Genomic DNA, 21,072 nt, shown 5'->3' with positions numbered 1-21,072 from the left:
ACCTGATTGCCGCCACACATGCTTGAGACCATCTGAACCAAACAAATTAATCTTGGTCTCATCAGACCATAGGACATGGTTCCAGTAATCCATTCCCTTTGTTGACATGTCTTCAGCAAACTGTTTGCGGGCTTTCTTGTGTAGAGACTTCAGAAGAGGCTTCCTTCTGGGGTGACAGCCATGCAGACCAATTTGATGTAGTGTGCGGCGTATGGTCTGAGCACTGACAGGCTGACCCCCCACCTTTTCAATCTCTGCAGCAATGCTGACAGCACTCCTGCGCCTATCTTTCAAAGACAGCAGTTGGATGTGACGCTGAGCATGTGCACTCAGCTTCTTTGGACGACCAACGCGAGGTCTGTTCTGAGTGGACCCTGCTCTTTTAAAACGCTGGATGATCTTGGCCACTGTGCTGCAGCTCAGTTTCAGGGTGTTGGCAATCTTCTTGTAGCCTCGGCCATCTTCATGTAGCGCAACAATTCGTCTTTTAAGATCCTCAGGGAGTTCTTTGCCATGAGGTGCCATGTTGGAATTTTCAGTGACCAGTATGAGAGAGTGTGAGAGCTGTACTACTAAATTGAACACGCCTGCTCCCTATGCACACCTGAGACCTAGTAACACTAACGAGTCACATGACATTTTGGAGGGAAAATGACAAGCAGTGCTCAATTTGGACATTTAGGGGTGTAGTCTCTTAGGGGTGTACTCACTTTTGTTGCCGGTGGTTTAGACATTAATGGTTGTATATTGAGTAATTTTGAGGGAAGAATAAATTTACACTGTTATATAAGCTGCACACAGACTACTTTTCATTGTGTCAAAGTGTCATTTTGTCAGTGTTGTCCCATGAAAAGATATACTTAAATATCTGCAGAAATGTGAGGGGTGTACTCACTTTTGTGATACACTGTATATACACCGACTAGGCATAACATTATGACCACTGACAGGTGAATTGAATAACACTGATTACCTCTATCACGGCACCTGTTATTGAGTGGGATATATTAGGCAGCTAGTGAACATTTTATCCTCAAAGTTGATGCATTACAACCAGGTAAAATGGGCAAGCATAAGGATTTGAGCGTGTTTGACAAGGGCCAAATTGTGATGGCTAGACGACTGGGTCAGAGCATCTCCAAAACTGCAGCTCTTGTGGGGTGTTCCTGGTCTGCAGTGGTAAACCGGCAACAGGGTCATGGGCAGCCAAGGCTCATTGATGCACGTGGGGAGCGAAGGCTGGCCCTTGTTGTCCGATCCAACAGATGAGCTACTGTAGCTCAAATTGCTGAAGAAGTTAATGCTTGTTCTGATAGAAAGGTGTCAGAATACACAGAGCATCGCAGTTTGTTGTGTATGGGGCTGCATAGCCGCAGACCAGTCAGGGTGCTCATGCTGACCCCTGTCCTCTGCCAAAAGTGCCAACAATGGGCACGTGAGCATCGGAACTGAACCACGGAGCAATGGAAGAGGGTGGTCTGGTCTGATTAATCACATTTTCTTTTACATCATGTGGATGGCTGGGTGCATGTGCGTGTGCGTCGCTTACCTGGGAAACACATGACACCAGGCTGTACTATGGGATGAAGGCAAGCCAGCGGAGGTAGTGTGATGCTTTGGGCAATGTTCTGCTGGGAAACTTTGGGTCCTGCCATCCATGTGGATGTTACTTTGACACGTACCACCTACCTAAGCATTGTTGATTTGATTTGTACTTTTGTTTCTTAAAATGAGTGCACACAGCTGGGAATAGGCAGGGATGCACATTATGCTTGGGTATTAAGCAATATAACATCATGAAACAAATATCGATTACTGTTATGTACAGTGTATCACAAAAGTGAGTACACCCCTCACATTTCTGCAGATATTTAAGTATATCTTTTCATGGGACAACACTGACAAAATGACACTTTGACACAATGAAAAGTAGTCTGTGTGCAGCTTATATAACAGTGTAAATTTATTCTTCCCTCAAAATAACTCAATATACAGCCATTAATGTCTAAACCACCGGCAACAAAAGTGAGTACACCCCTTAGTGAAAGTTCCTGAAGTGTCAATATTTTGTGTGGCCACCATTATTTCCCAGAACTGCCTTAACTCTCCTGGGCATGCAGTTTACCAGAGCTTCACAGGTTGCCACTGGAATGCTTTTCCACTCCTCCATGACGACATCACGGAGCTGGCGGATATTCGAGACTTTGCGCTCCTCCACCTTCCGCTTGAGGATGCCCCAAAGATGTTCTATTGGGTTTAGGTCTGGAGACATGCTTGGCCAGTCCATCACCTTTACCCTCAGCCTCTTCAATAAAGCAGTGGTCGTCTTAGAGGTGTGTTTGGGGTCATTATCATGCTGGAACACTGCCCTGCGACCCAGTTTCCGGAGGGAGGGGATCATGCTCTGCTTCAGTATTTCACAGTACATATTGGAGTTCATGTGTCCCTCAATGAAATGTAACTCCCCAACACCTGCTGCACTCATGCAGCCCCAGACCATGGCATTCCCACCACCATGCTTGACTGTAGGCATGACACACTTATCTTTGTACTCCTCACCTGATTGCCGCCACACATGCTTGAGACCATCTGAACCAAACAAATTAATCTTGGTCTCATCAGACCATAGGACATGGTTCCAGTAATCCATGTCCTTTGTTGACATGTCTTCAGCAAACTGTTTGCGGGCTTTCTTGTGTAGAGACTTCAGAAGAGGCTTCCTTCTGGGGTGACAGCCATGCAGACCAATTTGATGTAGTGTGCGGCGTATGGTCTGAGCACTGACAGGCTGACCCCCCACCTTTTCAATCTCTGCAGCAATGCTGACAGCACTCCTGCGCCTATCTTTCAAAGACAGCAGTTGGATGTGACGCTGAGCACGTGCACTCAGCTTCTTTGGACGACCAACGCGAGGTCTGTTCTGAGTGGACCCTACTCTTTTAAAATGCTGGATGATCTTGGCCACTGTGCTGCAGCTCAGTTTCAGGGTTTTGGCAATCTTCTTGTAGCCTTGGCCATCTTCATGTAGCGCAACAATTCGTCTTTTAAGATCCTCAGAGAGTTCTTTGCCATGAGGTGCCATGTTGGAACTTTCAGTGACCAGTATGAGAGAGTGTGAGAGCTGTACTACTAAATTGAACACACCTGCTCCCTATGCACACCTGAGACCTAGTAACACTAACAAATCACATGACATTTTGGAGGGAAAATGACAAGCAGTGCTCAATTTGGACATTTAGGGGTGTAGTCTCTTAGGGGTGTACTCACTTTTGTTGCCGGTGGTTTAGACATTAATGGCTGTATATTGAGTTATTTTGAGGGAAGAATAAATTTACACTGTTATATAAGCTGCACACAGACTACTTTTCATTGTGTCAAAGTGTCATTTTGTCAGTGTTGTCCCATGAAAAGATATACTTAAATATCTGCAGAAATGTGAGGGGTGTATTCACTTTTGTGATACACTGTATGTGGGCAAGAAAGAAAATGACACTAGAATCACTTCTGTTGCACATAACTTGCATGCAGAAAATCAACTACGTCCCAAAAATAACATCAGTATTACATTAGATTGTGGTATTACATCCCAAGCCTTATGAGCATGAGGTTAAATCAAGTAAGATTTTACACCTAGATCATTTGTTCCAGCATACACTGCATATTTATAGTAATGGTTTCCCAGGCTTCAGGGACACAAATGATGTTATTATGAAGTTCATAGTGGAAAAAATGTTTTACAGAGCATGTATTAGTCATCTTTTCAGTTAAATGAAACGAATCGCTGCCTTTTGGAGTTCTAGACAAGAAACACTTCAAACCATTCAAAAATTTCAATTCAAATTTTTTATTTAAAAACATTCAATCATTCAGTCTTATAACAAGGATGGGAAGAGCTGCTCTCAAACACTTTTGGTCAGACTCTCGAGGAAAGCATGCTTCTCTTACAAGCCCTGTCACAAGCCTTATTGGAATTAGAATTACCTTTGATCTTTGGTTAAAAGACAATTACGAGTAACACGACTTCCCTTCACAAAAACAGTGCCTGCTCTTATTACCATTCATCAAGCCATGCTAAACGTACATTAGCCAAGAAATGCATGCATCACCTCAGAGTGGGCGTACTTAAAGAGAGCGGCAAAGCCCTGAAATCTAAACCCGTGCAGTGTTGTGCAATCTGACTGCTCTTGCAGCTAAATTATTATGTTGCTGTAGTGGTTTTATAAAACAAATCTATATCATGGTGTTATTCTTTTTTTAATTTTTTTTTTATTTAATTTTAGTAAATCCTAAAGTATTAGACAATATTTATCACATCAACACATTTTTACACACTAATTGATAGTATCTTTCATCTTTTAGTTTTTTAATCGGACCAAAGGATGAACCCTGATCTCCAAGAAGCTTAAGAAAATGAAAGTAGTATATAGGAGTGTTATGCTATTAAAACTGCTCAAACTATAGGAAGGAGCCCAATTAAATTTTGGGTGTAAGCAAAGCAACAAATTGGGAGTTATGGATCTTGCTCAGGGCCCCAACATCATGTTGCAGCAGAATTTACATGAAATGAAACCAGGAAGCCTAATGCAGTGGTTTTATAAAACAAATCTGTAGCACTGTGGAATTCATTTCATTCTTTTTAAATAGAATTATTCAACATCAACATATTTTACAGACTAATTGATGGTATCTTTCATTTTTTATTTTCTTAATCGGACTAAAGAATGAGCCCTGAGGATCTTCAAAGAGCTTTAAAAATTGAAAGTGGTATGTTGGACTGTTATGCTATTAAAATTGCTCAAACAATAGGAATCACTGCCTTTTGCAGTTCTAGACAAGAAACACTTCAAACCATTCAAAAATTTCAATTCAAATTTTTTATTCAAAAACTTTCAATCATTCAGCCTTATAACAGGGACGGGAAGAGCTGCTCTCAACACTTTTGGTCTGAGACTCTCGAGAAAAGCATGCTTCTCGCTCATAAACTGCATCAATGCCTGGTACATTCCAGTAAAGACAAACAGCGCTGTCACAAGCCTTATTGGAATTAGAATTACCTTTGATCTTTGGTTAAAAGACAATTACCCAAATGACAGAGTAAAACGACTTCCCTTCTCAAAAACAGTGCCTGCTCTTATTACCGCTCATCAAGCCATGCTAAACGTACATTAGCCAAGAAATGCGAGCGTCACCTCAGAGTGGGCGTACTTGAAGAGAGCGGCAAAGCCCTGAAATCTAAACCCGGGCAGTGTTGTGCAATCTGACCGCTCTTGCAGCTAAATTATTCTTCCCACAAAGAGGCTGGAGAGAGGGAGGGAGTGAAAAAGAACAAAAGGGAAAGATGTGATTGCCTTCTTCTCCACACATTGACATCAAATTCTTGTTCCCTAAATACCTAGGATATTTTTTCCTTCCAGGATTCACACAGATGTGAGCGTGTGTGTGTGTTGTTGCCATTTGGTTTTGGTGATTGAAAACAGATGCCTTGTCTTTTGTAGTCATCTAGCAGGGAGAAGTAATGAAGAAAACAGAAAACAGGACAAGGAAAACATAAAAGAGATCTATTGCGACACAATGAAATGAGTCCGGGAAGCAATAAGCGGGCTCATTCCGGTTGTGTAAAATGGTGGCCCTTTTTCGGCTCCGTTTTTAGATGGTTTGTATAACCTAATGCTTGGCTTGTAGTGCCACGGCAAAAACCCCAATCATGTTGCAGCAGAATTTACATGAAACCAGAAAACCTAATGCAGTGATGTTGTCATCTCATTCTTTTTCAAATTAAATTGTAGTAAATTCGAAAGTATTAAGCAATCTTATTCACAACACTTTTTTTTTATCGGACCAAAGGACGAACCCTGAGGATCTCCAAAGAACTTTAGAAAATGAAAGTAGTATTGTTTGAGCAGTTATGAGAGCATAACACTCCAACATAAGGAGGAGCCCAATTGAATTTTGGTTGAATACAAGGCCACAAAATGGGGGTTATGGATTTTGCAGAGGGGCCCAACATCATGCTGTAGCAGAATTTACATGATATGGAACCAGAAACTGTTGCTGTAGTAGTTTTATAAATTAAATCTGTAGCACTGTGTGATTCATTTCATTCTTTTTAAATAAAATTATTTAACATCAACACATTTTGCAGACTAATAGATGGTGTATTTTATCTTTGTTTTTTTAACGGACCAAAGAATGAGCCCTGAGCATCTCCAAAGAGCTTTAGAAAATTAAAGTCGGATGCTCAAACAATAGGAAAGAGCCCAACTGAATTATAAGTGAAAACAAGGCATCAAATTGGGGGTTATGGATCTAGTTTAGTTGCCCAACGTCATGCTGCAGCATAATTTAAATTAAATGAAACTTGGAAGCCTAATGCAGCCATGTTGCTGTAGTGGTCTGTAGCATAGTGTGATTAATTTTTTTTTTTAATGGGACTGAAGGATGAACCCTGAGGATCTCCAAAAAGCTTTAAAAAATGAAAGTAGTATGTTGGAGTGTTATGCTATTAAAACTCCTCAAACAATAGTTTTATTAGCATAACACTATTAAAACCTAGGGATTATGGATCTTGCTCAGGGGCCCAACATCATGATGCAGCAGATTTTACAATTATTCAACATCAACACATTTTTGCACACTAATTGATCGTGTCTTCCATCTTTTATTTTTTAATCGGACCAAGGGACGAACGCTGAGGATCTCCAAGATCTCCGAAAAGCTTTAAAAAAAAGACAGTAGTATGTTGGTGTTTTATGCTATTATAACTCTTCAAAGAATAGGAGGAAGTCCAATTCAGTTATGGGTGACAAAGCAACAAATTGGGAGTTATGGATCTTTCTCAGGGGCCCAACATGATGCTGCAGCAGAATTTACATGAAATGGAACCAGAAACCTAATGCAGCCATGTTGCTATAGTGGTTTTATGAATTAAATTTGTAGAACTGTGTGATTCATTTCATTCTTTTTAAATAGAATTATTCGACATCAATACATTTTGCAGACTATTTGATGGTATCTTCCATCTTTTATTTACTTATTTATTTTTTCTTTGGACCACAGGACAAGCCCTGAGGATCTCCAAAGAGCTTTAAAAATAGTAGTATGTTGGACTGTTAAGCTATTAAAACTGCTCAAACAATAGGAAGAAGCACAATTTAATTATAAGTGAAAACAAGGCTACAAATTGGGGATTATGGATTCTGCTTAGGGGCCCAACATGATGATGCAGCAGAATTTACATGAAATAGAACTTGGAAACCTAATGCAGCCATGCTGCTGTAGTGGTTTTATAAAATCTGTAGCACATTGTAGTTCTTTTCATTCTTTTTTCAAATTGAATTACTAGACAATATTAATCACATCAATACATTTTTCAGACTTATTGATGGTGGTTTCTGTCTTTTTTTTTTTTTTAATCGGACCAAGGGACGAACCCTGAGGATCTCCAAAAAGCTTTAGAAAATGAAAGTAGTACATTGCAGTGTTATGCTATTAAAACTGCTCAAACAATAGGAAGGAGCCCAATTGAATTATGGGTGATGTAGTCTAAATGTGAGTATCTCTGATCCTCTGTCAGCCTCCACCAATCTCATTAGCTGTGCATTAGCAGTTGTGTGGGGAGGTAAGGGCTTTTAGTGGATGCACTCAGGAAGTGTGGGGGAGCTGGGTGCCTAAAAGCTGAAGAGTAAAGCAGAATGTTGTGGATGTTGGTGTGTGTGTGTGTGAGAGAGAGAGTGTGTGTTAGAGATGGAGCCTGTCCATGTATGTAGCAAAACACTGCGACTAGCAAAGACAGGAAAAGGTGTGGAATTCATCAAGCGAGCTGTTTCCTAGAACTCAATCAAGGCTAATTTAGCACAGAGCGAGCTGCCAGACATTCCCATCCAGCTGTTAGCAGGAGAGTCCAATATTACAAATTCTATCATTTCACACCAGACCGAGAGATGGAGATAGACACTGACTCATTTTGTCATCTTTACTTGGTCATCGTGTCCTCACTCATGTTAGTCATATAGCAATCTTGGTCATGATATCACCAGTGCTGCAGACATATCAGGTGTCTACACTAACAGTAGCTTTTACCCACGCCCTGGTGTATGCAGTTGGTTTTTGCTTACTTGCAAAACCATTTATTTATAATTCATTTGGTGTTTTTTGAACACTAAGTTTGGCTGTTAATATCTAAAGTGGGGGTACCATAGTAGCCTAGTGGGTAGAGCTTTGGGCTATCAACTGAAAGGTTGAATCCCGGGGCAATCTGGGTCCTTTCTGTGTGGAGTTTGCATGTTCTTCTCGTGTTTGCGTGGGTTTCCATCAGGAGCTCCGGTTTCCTCCCACAGTCCAAAAACATGCAGTCAGGTGAATTGGAGACACTGAATTTCCCTATAGGTGAATGGGTGTGTGTCTGCCCTGCGATGGACTGGTGCCCTGTCCAGGGTGTCGCTGTGTGCCTTGCACCCATTAAAAAAACTGAGTGAGTGAGTGTACGTCTGTATATGGATATATGACAAATAAATTCATTCTATTCTATTTAGTGATAGCGGGCAGCTTCTAATGACTGCTAAAACAGTTTGTAATCATGTTGATATGTCAAACATGATACATACAATACAATACATACAATAATGTTACATTCATGACAGGGCGGGTAGTTACTGGTTACACAAGATTCATCAGTTTCTCAAGTGTAGTGTCAAACACAGTCATGGACAATTTTGTATTTCTATTCACCTCACTTGCATGTCTTTGGATTATGGGAGGAAACCCACGCAGACATGGGAGAACATGCAAACCCACACAGAAGAGACCCAGACTGCTCCACCTTTCTTGCTGTGAGGCGACAGTGCTACCCACCGAGCCAACATGCCGCCTAAGCTGATTTCTGTTATGTGCCTTGTGTTATTACATTTGACCTGAAGCTACATTGACATAATAAAGGTTCTATTACATTTTACAGTGGGGTGCTGCAGTGTTGCATCTGGTTTCAATTGTTCTACAGCACAAATCAGTTTCACGTGCCCATCCACTGTGACCAGTATAATTACAGGTGTCGGGCAATTTTCCAACATGGGCACCCATTTTTTATTGGTGGATTTTCTAGCCAATTTGGCACAGTAATGTTCTATATTATTACTAACTACTTCACTCCGGTCAAAGTCACATTGAGTCCGGCGTCACCTGGAAACACTGGGCCTGTGATCACTGCTAGCTCTATCAATCATAGTTAAATGATTCTTATAATTATGAGTCGGTTCTTTTAAGACTCTTGATGCCTTACCAATCATTAGAAATTCTTTAGCCATTAACATTGACATTAAATGTAAAAATTTTTAATAAAGCCGTAGCCTAGTGGTTAAGGTACTGGAATAGTAATCAGAAGGTTGCTGGTTCAAGCCCCACCACTGCCAGGTTGCTGCTGTTGGGCCCTTGAGCAAGGCTCTTAACCCTCAATTGCTCAGACTGTATACTGTAACTGTAATGTAAGTCGTTTTGGATAAAGGCGTCTGTTAAATGCTGAAAATGTAAATAATAAATGGCCAAATATTGGGCAAAAGAAGGAAAATAATTATGATGTATAATGTTTTATGTTTTTTGTTTTTTTTTGTTACGCCTGATCGGGTAATACACAATCCCATCACCTCCAAAAACACACATGGCGTGAGGGTACCAAAAACAAGAAACTTTTTAGGGCAGTATCTCTCTACACTATTTGCCACGAAACAGCAGGTCTTTCAATAATGCATTTACTTTAAAGTGTGGCAATTAGCAGTAAGGGACTTCCCAAAACTACTATTACAACAGACATTCTTTTCAGATCCTAATTTGAAAAAGCTTTGTATTACTGCTTGTATTTCCATGACATTACAGTTAAACAGTTTTAAATTTGATTATGCTAATTTCTGTTCTGCATCTAGTCCTGACCCCATTACTGTAATGTTTATAGCTGAAATGTCTCTCTTTCTACTGGATGCACTAAAATAATGTTTATTTTTTATTTTGTGCACTTTAAATAAGCATCCATAATTAACATGCAACTTTACACTGCCCACCAGAGTATTAAAAAAGTGCATTAAATAGAGCGCCTTTATTTGTCATATACACATATACAAGTGTACAGTACAACGAAATTCTTCCTTTATATATCCCAACTTGTTTCGGAAGATGGGGTCACAGCGCAGGGTTAGCCATTGTACAGCGCCCCTGGAGCAGAGAGGGTTAAGGGCCTTGCTTAAGGGCTTAACAGTGGCTGCATGGCAGAGCTGGGATTCAAACGCTTAACCTTTTAGTTGATAGCCCAAAGCTATACTCACTAGGCTACCACTGTCCCTTTTATTGCAATGTAAGCATTGATGCGTGCTTAATTATCTATTAATTGCTTAATTTACTCATAATATAATTTAAATAATTGAGTGTTTAAACAGTTAGCTTTGTTTTATTTAGGTCTGGACAATGGGTTCTATCAGTGTCACAATTTAAATCTGTCTACAACAGTGTTCCACATGCCCATACATCTATCCATCCCCAAAAAAGGGGGAAGAAAAAATTGGTGCCATATTTTTTGCAAAATAGTGACTTGTTTGTTATTGGTAACATTTAAAAAAATTATTTATTTTATTATTATTATTATTATTAATATATCAAATTATACAGGGTGGGGCATAAAGATCTCCCACATTTGGAGTGGGCACCGTATGGGCTGTAGTGGCAGTAGAGAGGCGGGACAGGTTTCATTCGGTAGGCTAGGCTCTACCATTTTGTTGAAATGTTGGAGAACTTTCTGCGCCCGAAACTGGATGACTTGGATACAGAACATGTATGGTTTCAGCAGGATGGGGCCACAGCTCACACAGCACGACGTTCGCTTGGAGTGTTGAGGGAAATGTTTCCTGGGCATTTGATCTCTTTAAGGGGAGACGTGGGGTGGCCGGCAAGGTCACCAGATTTAAGCCCTTGTGACTTTTTCCTTTGGGGATACCTAAAGGAAAAGGTTTTTCGACATCGTCCTCGAACTCTTGAGGATTTGAAGGAAAGGATCCGAGAGGAAATCGACGCAATACCACCTGAGATGACACGGAGAGTCTTGGAGAACTTCCGGGAACGACTCCATCAATGTATTGCCAACAACGGCCGCCATTTGTCTGATATAATTTTTAAAACCCATTAAAACAAAACTGTTTTTTATGTACTTTTCAGAAATATAAGCATTTTTTTTCTAGATAGTTGGGTTCTTTTGGTAGATTCATTCAAAATGTGGGAGATCTTTATGCCCCACCCTGTATTGTTATTTTATTTATTTTTCTATTTTATTTATGCATTATCTCCCATTTAGTGTAGTCAAATTGTCTTTCGCTGCTGGGGGATCCCTGATTGCAATCAAGGTGGGTATATTGCTGCTCACGCCCCCTCCGACCCACGCGCAGCCCTTAGTGGAACCCTTTTACAACCATGCACTCTGCACAGGCGCATGTCTAACTGCCAGTGAGGGTCCTTACACAGCGTTTGAAGACTCCACCCACTTAGTCTGGTCGTCCCGTCCTAGCAGAGACGTGTCTGCTGCAGGCACTGCCAATTATGCCCACTAGATGGCGCCCAGCCGACCAGTGGCAACACCGAGTTTCGAACCGAGGAGTTCAGAATCTCAGCGCTGGTGTGCTAGCGGAATATTTTTATTATTATTATATCAAATTATATTTTGTTATTATTTTTATTGTTTTTATTATTATTATTATTATTATTATATCAAATTATATAACGTTGTGTTATTTTTTTTATTATGTCAAATTACAGTATATTATGTTGTGTTATTATTATTATTTTTATTTTTTTGTTTTATTTTATTGATTTATTTGGCTTTTTCCTGTTTATTTCGGCTGGTACATAATATTTATATATTTATTTTTACTAATTGCATGGCATCACACTTCTACACTTCTTCACACTTCTCCTAAGAGTTATTTTGTGAAAACAAGACAGGCGGTGACCAAAGGCAGCAAGTGAACCCAGGACCTCAGGTCTCAAGTTGCTTTGCAGACCTTATTCTTCAAGCTGTGCCAGTGTTCTGCTAATTCTTTATAGAGTTGGTCCATAATGAAAGTTTCAGTCATTTCAAGGGCAATCACTCTGCTCTGTGTCGTGATGGGAAGCTTTTTTAACAGTTCAGTGGGTTTTGGCTTCACCAGTACATTTTCTTGTGAGAAATCAAACCATTTATCACTGTATGCAATAACAAAGTCATGGGACTGCCGAAATCCAATTTCAGTTAAGACGTGGAGCTTTGTTTCCTCAAGTTTTCTTCAAGTTGGTCAGAAACTAACCCTCAGGCAGGTTTGCAGGTGTAAGTTATATGGGCTGCTGTTTAAATGTAATTGTTTAGACTGCTTAAAACTGGTAAACTGAATAATGTTTTCTGGAATTGGCATTAGCATCATCTACAGCACAAGTTATGAGGTGCATTGTGCCCTATTCTTTCTTACTGGCTGTTTTATCGCTGTATGAAAAACGAGCACTTTGCACTGCAGCCTCAGAAAAATATTGAATACACACTGGAAACGTTTAGTGCCTCCTTGTCTGGGGCATTAGTGGCAACTGAGATGTGAACAGCAGCTTCAGTAGTGGAAAGAGTCTGCTTTTAAGTTTTGATATCTGCAGCTTTATATATATGGTCAGGACCCCCACATGACCACCACAGAGCAGGTATTTTTAAGGTGGTGGATCATTCTCTGCACTGCAGTGACAATGACATCGTGGCGGTGTGTTAGTGTGTGTTGTGCTGGTATGAGTGGATCAGACAGCAGCGCTGCTGGAGTTTTTAAATATCGTGTCCACTCACTGTCCACTCTATTTGACACTCCTACCTAGTTGGTCCACCTTGTAGATGTAAAGTCAGAAACGATCTCACATCTATTGCTGCTGTTTGAGTTGGTCATCTTCTAGACCTTCATCAGTGGTCACAGGACACTGCCCACAGGGTGCTGTTGGCTGGATATTTTTGCTTGGTGGACTATTCTCAGTCCAGCTGTGAAAGTGAGGGACAAAAACTCCATCAGAGCTGCTGCGTCTTATCCACTCATACCAGCACAACACACACTAACACACCACCACCATGTCAGTGTCACTGCAGTAATGAGAATGATCCACCACCCAAATAATAGCTACTCTGTAGTGGTCCTGTGGGGGTCCTGACCATTGAAGAACAGCACGAAAGGGGGCAAACAAAGCATGCAGAGAAACAGATGGACTACAGTCAGTAATTGTAGAACTACAAAGTGCTTCTATATGGTAAGTGGAGCAGATAAAATGGACAGTGAGTGTAGAAACAAGGAGGTGGTTTTATTGTTATGGTTGATCGGTGTATATACTTTTGCCCTAATTTGAATAAGGGTTAAAATAAGCCAAATCGACTTATATACACAGTCTGGCTTGATGCCACACAGCTACATGATTCTTATGGACCTGAATGAATGAGTGCATGAGTGACAGAAAGAGAGAGCTGGTGAGCGCTTATCATTCCACATGGAATTACACTGTGGGAACAGCTGTCGCTGGCAGAACAACATGTTCTTTTCAGGCTGTGTAAGAGAGTGAACGAATAGTTATAGAACGGTCTGGAAGAGTCCATCCCGTCACGCAGTTTGGCTTACCCCAGTTCCTGCCTCTGTACTCACTAAGGGCTGGGTCAAGCTGCTGGGAGGAGTGTGTGTTTGTGTGTGTGTGTGTGTGTGTGTGTGTGTATGGCCTTGCTCCCAATGGCACTTCAAACAGTCCTTAGGTGAAAGTGAAAGTAAACATGCTTGAGTAAAAGAGGATGAGAAAACAGAGAAGTCATGCATCGATCAACCTATGTGCTTATTTTTTTATCCAGTTGAATTTTAATTCATTATTTATACTTTTTGTTATTTCTATGAGTAAATATTACACATATAATATCAAATGTTTATTATTTTACATTATTATATATATTATTATTATATATATTATTAAATAGGCTGAACCGGTTCACACTCTACAGTAAAAAAAATATATAAATAAATAAATAAAAATAAAGTAAATTAATGCAAAATAAATTAATTAATGATGATGATGATAATAATAATAATAATCATAATAATAATAATAATCATAATAATTTATTATTATTATTATTATTATTATTATTATTTATTCCCGTGACATAGATCAACCAATGTGCTTATTTTTTATCCAGTTGAATTTTAATGTATTATTTTACTTTTTTGTTATTTTTATGAATAAATATTACACATATATAATGGTTAGAACATGACAAATGTTTATTATTATTATTACTATTATTATTATTACTATTAAATAGGCTGAACCGGTTCACACTCTACAGTAAAAAAAATATATAAATAAATAACAAATAAATTAATGATGATGATGATAATAATAATAATAATAATAATAATAATAATAATTATTATTATTATTATTATTATTATTATTATCATTATTATTATCATTATTTGTTATTATTGTTATTGTTATTATTATTATTATTTTATTATTATTATTATTATTTATTTATGTATTTATTAGGGCTGTCGAAGTTAACGCGATAATAACGCATTAACGCAATCTCAATTTAACGCGATTATAAAAATTAGTGCCGTTAACGCAAATTCTAGTTCATGTTGAGACTTGACTGGTAGAACAAACGTTTTAATGTCGGACTTGCCACCGTTTTTTATTTGCGGTTTGTTAACATAATGTAACCGAGCGTGGTAGTGTCGTAGTAATGCACTTGCATAATAAAGAAGCTGCCAGTCCTCCATTCACGTAACGCTAGGACGGACACTTAAAAATCCTCCTTTTGCTCCTTTTGGAGTGAACTGGTTTCATTTTTTATCAATATTATTTACCATTGGCTCAGGTACATGTCGAAACAAATGCTTTGTATTTCATTGGTTTAACAGCCTCATTTGACTCCTTATAGAGCTACCACTGGCCAATCGGAGAAGGTCCGCCCTCTAAATGCTAGTCTGTGATTGGGTGGTTGAATTTCGCCCGCCCTCTCTGTTTTGTAAACACCGCGCTACCTGAGTCAATCACTCAGCTCTCATGATCAGGAACGCGGTGAAAATGCCAAAAAGTAAACTTTTGAGGCAGCGATGAACGGACCTAAATATGAAAAGACACAACATTTAGTGAGTAAAACAGTCATTTGTTATATAATTCTTGCTTAAATTGGTCAAAAACTGTTATATGGGTTCTGGATTCATTCTGTGTGTTGCAGTAGCATGTCCCCCTGTTCCTAATAAGATGTCCGGCTTTTTGGGGTGTAATGAATTTTTTTTGTTACTATGAATCTGGCCACCCTAGTCTAAACACACTCAGTTCGTGTAGAAACGTCCATTAAACCACTGGATAGTATTACTGCCTAGTATGTGAGTGAATAAAACTCCCTTACAGTTTTCTCTTGTCCCAGCAGTTTTTAACATTAGTACATATAGCATAAAATGTGTTCACCATTTTAATTGTAACATTTCACTTAAAAATCCTTGTTTTCTATAACATTTACACAGATTTTTTTTATGCGATTAATCGCGATTAACTATATGAAATTCTGAGATTAATCGCGATAAAAAATTTTAATCGTTTGACAGCCCTAGTATTTATCTATTATTTATTATTCCCAATGCCACTTCAAAGAGTCCATAGCTGAAAGTAAAAGTAAACATGCTTGAGCAAAAGAGGATGAGAAAAAGCAACCAATGTCCTTTATTTTATATTTGGTTGAATTTTAATTCATTATTTTACTTTTTTTTTTACATATATAATGGTCAGAACATGTCAAATGTTTAAAGTCCTTAATTATATCTATGTCAATTAGGTTTGCAGTAATAAGCAATTTCACAATGCAAACAACTTTGGAAAATGATGATTTTTTTTACATTGAATTTAAATGTGTTACATTTTGATGACTTCAGACCAAAAGCAAAACCAGTCCTCTGTGTTGTTCTCTGACTAAGCAGCTTCTCATACACAGTTGATCCAAAATAATAAAGGTTTTTACTAACTCTGTGTATCGGCTAAGATTTGATATCCCAACCTGTCTGCAAAAAAATGTAATAAGATATAGAGACATTCTAAATAAGAATGTGTCAGTGTATATCATGGTAATGTTTATATCAAAGAGACAGATTAAACTTAACAGCGACTCATGCCAGTTAACACCCAATGTTTTAAACTTTGTGTATATGTACGACTGATCTAGTTTCACAAGACTTTCCAAATTACTGCACAGGCTTAATCATAATGAAAACTTTTATCTGGCTCAATAGGTGAGGGAATGCACTGTTATTGCTGGGGCTAATCTAGTGTAGCTTTCTTCTGGTCATTTTTTGCACTGGATTAATACATCGTTACATTGCTTTTTATACAAATGTAACCATAAACTAAATTCATACATATGCCAGTAAACACCAATGTTTAAAACTTTGTGTATATGTAGAACCTCATTTACTTTCCACTGACTTTCCAAAATCACTGTATATGCTGAACCAATTGAATATTTTCAGCTTTAATATCCAAGTCCAAAGAATATAACAAAAATAGGCATAATAGGTGACAGAAAAACAGTAGAAAAGAATGTAGAAAAAAAAAATTATTTTTAGATAGAAATAAAAAAAATTATTATTAATAATAATAAGTTGTTATTATTATTATTATTATTATTAATTATTATTATTATTATTTAGCATTCTCACACATTTAGCCCTGTTTGTGTTCAGTCTTTGCCCTTCATTTTGATCCACTGCTAAAGATCCACAGCTGCACCTAGTTTTAGGTATAATGCAAGGAAGGAGCTGTGAATCATTTGTTGGAATCTATTGGTGGTATTTTTGCTCATGTTCTTGATGTTCTTGCTCATGTAAGTTTGGTAGTCTTGCATATATAAGTTTGGTAGTCTTGCTCCTGTTCCTTGGCTATGCTCCTGCTAGCCAAATTTGCTACACTCATAAATTTATTTATTTAATTATTATTAACTGTAGTGTGAGCTGGTTCAGTCTTTTTGGAAAAATGATCCACTATAGCAGAAAAGTAGCAGCTTGCTTGTAATGCAATTTGTAACAGAATTATTACAAACGATCTAGATGAGCATCCAGAGACCATTCATTCAAAATTGACAGCAGGTCAACTTATTGTATTAGAACCATTTTGAAAGCTCATTAGCCCTCTGCTGCTGAAATCTGGGGATCCAGGGTTCAAATGTGAGCGGTCAAATCGGCCGGTCGGGCATCTGCCAGAAGATTGGCTAATGAGAGATGACTCTGGCAGCTCTGGTTCCAAGCATGGGTAAAATTAGGAGGATTGTGTCAGTAAGGGCATCCAGCGTAAAAACTGTGCCAAGTAGGCAGACGGGTATGCAGATCTGCTGTGATGTCTCCTATATACAGGATCAGAATCAAGGAATACAAGTCTAGAATGTGTGTTGGATGTACACTATGAAGGTGCGCCTCTCCTGAAGTTAAAACAGATGTCACCCTTCTGGAAAAGCTTTCCATAAGACCTTGAGTTTATCTCTTGGAATTTGTGCCCATTAAGTCAAACAAGGATTTACAAGGTCAGATAGTGATGTTGGACAAGAAGCCCTGGCTTACAATTGACATTTTAATTTATCCCAAAGGTTTAATGGGGTGAAGGTCAGGTCTCTGTGAAGGCCACTCGAAAATGTCCGTCCCCGAAATGTTGCCTCAAATTTGGTAGCATATAATTGATGTTATGCATTTGGTAGGAACGGGTGTGGCTGATAAATCTGAACTCAATAGTTAGAAGGGTTGTCCACATACACTGATCAGCCATAACATTAAAACCACATCCTTGTTTCTACACTCACTGTCCATTTTATCAGCTCCACTTACCATATAAAAGCACTTTGTAGTTCTACAATTACTGACTGTAGTCCATCTATTTCTCTACATACATTTTTAACCTGCTTTTACTCCACCACAGAGCAGGTATTATTTAGGTGGTGGATCATTCTCAGCACTGCAGTGACACTGACATGGTGGTGGTGTGTTAGTGTGTGTTGTGCTGGTATGAGTGGATCAGACACAGCAGCGCTGCTGGAGTTTTTAAATACCGTGTCCACTCACTGTCCACTCTATTAGACATTCCTACCTAGTTGGTTTACCTTGTAGATGTATCAGCAGAGACGATCGCTCATCTATTGCTCCTGTTTGAGTTGGTCATCTTCTAGACCTTTATCAGTGGTCACAGGATGCTGCCCAAAGGGCGTGTTGGCTGGATATATTTTGGTTGGTGGACTATTCTCAGTCCAGCAGTGACAGTGAGGTGTTTAAAAACTCCATCAGCATTGCTGTGTCTGATCCACTCATATCAGCACAACACACACTACCACATCACCATCATGTCAGTGTCAATGTAGTGCTGAGAATGATCCACCACCTAAATAATACCTACTCTGCAGTGGTCCTGGGAGGGTCCTGACCATTGAAGAAGAGCATGAAAAGGGGCTAACAAAGCATGCAGAGAAACAGATAGACTACAGTCAGTAATTGTAGAACTACAAAGTGCCTCTATATGGTAAGTGGAGCTGATAAAATGGACAGTAATACATATTTTGTATTACTATAATGCTTTAACTATGGCTCGTGTTAAGTTTCTAGACATTGGACTTGCTGGATCGGTGCAATCACAAGGCATTTCTCACGCTCCTCTGTTATTTCTCAGTCTTTCCTAGGCATGCTGCAGCTTTGCAAATGATTCCTGCATACAAGCCTCATCGATTGGCTTCAAAGAGCATCTGGCATGTAAACAAAGACCGGAGTGAAGGATCTTTGCTCTCTCACACTACCCCCCCCCCCCCCCCCCCCAACAAACCTACCAAAAATATAGTGCATGCATATTACACAAAGCCCAAAATCTGCAAAATCACTGACTGTGACTTTTATGAGCAGTACATTTCAGTTCAGAAGTGAGCGTATCCCACTGGAACAGTAAGTAAACAGCCAGAAAGCCAGCAGTTAGTGATTAATGCCTTAGCAAGCACTTGATCTCCCCATTCCAGGCTCTTCTGTGCACCCAGAAGCAACACAAGGCTGGCACTCATGTTTGATCCGAGCACAGACAGCTCACTGATGTCTAGTGATACAAGGTCACCGCTGATGGACAGGCTGATGGATGGCTATTGGAATAAAATGTGCTAGAAATCTCTCACTATCCACCCTCAGCAGCTTACAGCTCCAGTCCCCGAATTCTGTTTTGGAAAGTATGCTGTAGATCGACAAACCCTTTTCTTCTTCTTCACTTTTTCACTTCACTTTCGTAACCGCTTATCTAATAAGGGTCATGGGGGAGGGGGGGGGGGGGGGGGGTGCTGGAGCCTATCCCAGCTTTTTAATGGGCGCAAGGCACTTAAATTAACACCCATTACGGGACGCCAGTCCATTGCAGGGCAGACACACATACACACACCCATTCATCTATAGGGCAATTCAGTGTCTCCGATTAACCTGACTGCATGTTTTTGGACTGTGGGTGGAAACCGGAGCTCCCGGAGGAAACCCACGCAGACACAGGGAGAACATACAGAACTCTGCACAGAAAGGACCCAGACCGCCCCGCCTGGGGATCGAACCCAGGACTTTCTTGCTGTGAGGCGACAGTGCTACCCACCGAGCCACCGTGCCGCCCCAAACCTATTTTCTATACTTGCCAAAAAAGAGCTGTTGGATGAATGATGCAAATTTACATGAGCCTTTACCTTCTTGTCAGAGATCCCATATAGTGCAATTATTAGTGTGCAGTTGTGGTGCACAATGGGGTGGCATACAAGGGGAAGGTGGGAATAATTACAAGGGGTGATTGTACATGGGAAGCCCCAGAGAACGTTTATTGCACTGGTTACAATTGTCTACAGTTTGGACCCAAGACATTAACCTGTTAGTATGATTATATCAGTAACATGCTTACACTGTAGCATGGTGACAGCCATTGAAGGGCTTTTCCACAAGGAGTTGTGCCCTTCTGCACAGCCTATTTTGGCCAGCAGATGGGGCATGGAGGCACAGTAGTGTGTGATCTGCCAATCTCCCTTAATGGATAATGAGTGTTGATACACTCCAGGTGACAGTACCTCTATATATCACAGCTTCTCTCTGTCATTCTTGCAAGCTCCTTTGCACACTTGCTTTTCTTTGAAGACATGATACCGGAATGCTTGGTCATGTCCAGTTTTCTGGATGTCAGCATTCGTTTTGATACTGGGAATTGCCTTGCCTTGTGGTGCTTTGGGCCTCACAATGGAGCTGCACTGGAATAGTGGATTGTCCCAGTGACTACACGACATCCCTTTTTTGGAGCAGACCCTCCCAAGAAACCATTTTATCCACAGGAGGCACCAGTTGGTAGGGTAGGGGTTCTGCTTGTGCAGAGCCAAGCCAGCAGGTTCTGATAATGTCCTTTCTGTTCTATTTTTAAGGGCTGGTTTGTCGCAGCAGCATTTTATGTTGTTACATCCAGTTCTCATGCCTGTGCTATCCCTGTTCTACCCACTTTCTCTCTTGGGGTTTGTGGATGTTTTAAGTTGTTACTTTATTTCTATTAACAATATTTACAAATCATACTATATATAGAATATAAACTGGACTTTTGTGCAAAAGGACAGAAAACCACCATAACACACATCTACGTATATTTTTATCATTCTATTGTCAGCCAGTTTAAAGCATACATGGATCAGCCAAAACATTATGACCACCATCTAGAACCGTGCTTGGCAATGTCTAGTTAATAACAACTGAGCATGTCACAACAGGCATATATTAAATACTGGGTTGATGTGTAATAAAAGTATTACTGTGTTAGTATCTCAGAAACAGCATACCCTCTGATACTGGGCTGAGGAGGGACAAACCCCGAACCACTGACAGGTTGTTGGGTGGCGAAAACTCATCATCTACCCATGGAGAGATGCACTATAGCTCAAGCCACCTCACAACATAGTGTACAAGTGTAGGCCAACTTCAGCTATAAAAAATGGAGAGTGATTGTAAGGGGATGGAATGGCTTCTTCTTTGTGCTGGATAGCCT

The 21,072-nt window shown here is 39.7% G+C and overlaps 1 protein-coding gene across 1 annotated transcript in view; it reads left to right on the top strand.

The window, feature by feature from the left end:
* Window positions 1-21,072, top strand: part of rbms3 (RNA binding motif, single stranded interacting protein) — a 296,186-nt gene that overhangs the window by 118,979 nt on the left and 156,135 nt on the right. The gene's annotated exons all lie outside the window — the stretch shown is intronic.

The sequence above is a fragment of the Trichomycterus rosablanca genome, chromosome 3 (assembly GCF_030014385.1).
Source record: "Trichomycterus rosablanca isolate fTriRos1 chromosome 3, fTriRos1.hap1, whole genome shotgun sequence".
Lineage (NCBI taxonomy): Eukaryota > Metazoa > Chordata > Actinopteri > Siluriformes > Trichomycteridae > Trichomycterus > Trichomycterus rosablanca.
The sequence above is the reverse complement of the archived record's forward strand: the minus strand, read 5'-3'. Positions and strand labels throughout refer to the sequence as shown.